Source organism: Pinus tabuliformis, chromosome 1_1, assembly GCF_031772625.1.
Source record: "Pinus tabuliformis cultivar Carrire ecotype Pingquan chromosome 1_1, CPIR1, whole genome shotgun sequence".
NCBI lineage: Eukaryota > Viridiplantae > Streptophyta > Pinopsida > Pinales > Pinaceae > Pinus > Pinus tabuliformis.
The window spans coordinates 251039162-251041950 of NC_142297.1; the positions used below are offsets into that span (position 1 = coordinate 251039162).

Consider the following 2789-nt stretch of genomic DNA (forward strand, 5'->3'; position numbering starts at 1 on the left):
GTAGTTACCTTAAGCCTTTAATAACCCAAGAATATAGGAAATTACCATGTTACTGATATGCTTACTAACATGCTGGAAGCTTCTTCATGGACAGGTGTGCCAACCGAAACTTTTCATATGCAGCTCCCTCCAAACCCTAATCACCGAGATTAAAGTGGCTTTATGACCAAAAATTCCAAACTTAGGTTAAAATCTTTCACCTTTTGTTAAAAGGTACACATGGCGTATGTTGAATGGCTGTAGCAGCTTTCTTTGATCCCTTTCATGTCTCTGAGGTCTTCCCTTTGCAACTTTTTGATTCTGCCTTCAAGCTGTTTACCTGTGTTTTAAAAATAACACCTACAGCAATTTCGCAGTTTCGTAGCGCGCTACGAAACTGCGAAACTATTTTAAACAATTTCAATTTCTCTTGATTTTAACTGCTCTGCCACTTGATTGCAAAACTCCTTCAAATTTGTAGGCTCAGCCATAGGTTTGATATCTGAGTTCTTTATACAATTGCTCTAAACCTGGTTGAATTTGGTTGCCACCACCAACAGCAACTTCTTTCTCTAACTTCAAGCAATAGCTTTCCAATGTACTGACTGTTACTTGCAATTTAAAATCTAGATTAAATACAAATTCAAGTTCCAAGCTATTCATCTCCAACGTGCTGACACCCCCAACTTTTGCATAATAAGCATTATTAAAGAATGCATCATCAACAAACTTTGCTGCAACCATTACACTTGTGAAAAGTGTGTAATATTCATTCTATCCAACAGGATTCCTGCATAATTCAATGACACAGCTACTCTACTTTTGATTGCCAACCAGCTGCCTCATAACGTAAGGAAGAATGCCTGCATGATTGAAGTATTCCAATTCAACCTGTGTATCAAACCTTGCAACACAAGTGAATGATTTTCCAATGTCTGTTGTAACAGTAATGTCTTGACTCGGTTTCAGTTGAGTGATATCATTAGGAATATCTATTGTGTATCTCTCATGCCCTGTCAGGCCAAGCGACTCATCATCCTCACCAGATTTGAAACACAATGGAATAATACTCATGCCAGCCAAATTATTGCGATGAATACGCTCAAAACTTTTTGAAATAACATTTTTCACACCCTGCAACATTGGACCCTTTGCAGCCCGATCCCGAGAACTTCCACTACCATATTCAGATCCAGCAAGAACAATTGTATCATGCCCTGCATTTTTGTACCTCATAGCTGCATCATACACAGATAACTTCTCTCCAGTGGGGATATGTATGGTTTTTTGGCCCAACTTCATCATTCAAGAGCTTATTCACCAATGGATTGCGCTGCAACACAGCCAATCATCTCACCTGGAGCAACTAAGGACTGCAGAAAATGAGATTCTATCTCACTAATTATCCAGTCAAATGCTTCCCTTGTAAAGTGGTACTCTTTCAACACACGCTTACTAGCAAATGTATTTCGAAGTAGAATGTTTTAAAAACAGAGTAGCATTCTTCTGTGCTTCAATACTCATGGGGTCATCACCGGGAACAACCTTAAGTCTTTCCTGGAACCTATCAATTGCTTCTACAATTTCCATGGGATGCATATCTGATGGCTTTCTCATATCAACTTTAAACAATTTCTGGCTGTTCCAGATGATCCTCTTAAGATTTACAAGCGGAGGCCACGAGCTATCTACAGTGGTTACAATCTCCGTTCCTAGTTGTCGTCTATCTGTCTCCAGTTTCTGCACTTCTACGTGAAAAACATTCTGGAACTCATGGATTATTTTCAAATCTTCCACATGCGATGGTAACATGTAACTAGGATTCGAATTTTCTTGATCAAGTTCATATTAATAAGCATTTTCAAAGCATTCAGCCTCTTCAGAACCATATCCTCTATTAACATCAACATGACCAGAGTTGGACCGTGGTCTCTCAAAGTCATTTCCTTCTCTAATGACCGAGCTAGTTGTGCTTGCTCAGCCCTATGACAAGAAACCTGAGCTTCTAAAACTGCCATTCGAGATAATGTCTGGGATAGACGTTCGTTCTTTCTCTTTCTTCTGCTAACGCAGCTTTTGCCTCTGCCTCCTGAAGTCGTGAATTAAGCGCCCTCTCAACACCAGACCATGCTTCAGCACGTATTGCTGCACTTTCCTGCATTGCTTCAATTTTCCGCAGTAATGGCCTTGTGGACTCAGGTGCTCTCAATACTAACTCTTCATATCGCATTTCAGTTGCCTGGCAACGCTTCTGAAGATGATTAATCTCACTTCGCAGCTTGTATTCGCGAGAGGCCGCCTGGCGCTCTGTATTGCTAAGAGTCTCACCAAGTGAGTTCCTGACAGTCCCGTCATTTTTAACCATGATATCCTCCATAGCTTTCACAAGACGCCTCTGTATGTACCCTGTTTCTGAAGTCTTCACAGCAGTATCTATCAAACCTTCTCTGCCCCCCATTTGCGTGGAGAAAGAACTCTTGTGGAGTTAGGCCGCGAAGATAAGAGTTCTCTACAAACCTTTGACCCAGATGTAACCATTGCCACCTGTTATAAAGCCCTAGCGCCCAATAACATCAACTGATTTGTTCTTATCGACAGAGCTTACCGTGACAAGATGCTTTTTTCCTTTTTAACTCAATGCATGCATGTACAATTTGGCGGGTGACAACTGGCAGGTAATAAGCTTATCACAACATCTACCTCAGATATATATTGTAGAAGATGGTCTTTATCAGCTATATCAAGCTCGACTGCTGTTGTATTAGGAATCCCTTCAATTACCTTTTGAGCATCCTGCAGATATAAAGATG

The 2789-nt window shown here is 40.6% G+C and overlaps 2 pseudogenes; both read right to left on the bottom strand.

Annotated features, from left to right (window-relative positions):
- Positions 1-749: 749 nt before the first annotated feature.
- On the bottom strand, positions 750-1297 carry LOC149212455 (aconitate hydratase, cytoplasmic pseudogene; annotated as a pseudogene).
- On the bottom strand, positions 1293-2437 carry LOC149212456 (DNA-directed RNA polymerase II subunit RPB1 pseudogene; annotated as a pseudogene).
- Positions 2438-2789: the final 352 nt, after the last annotated feature.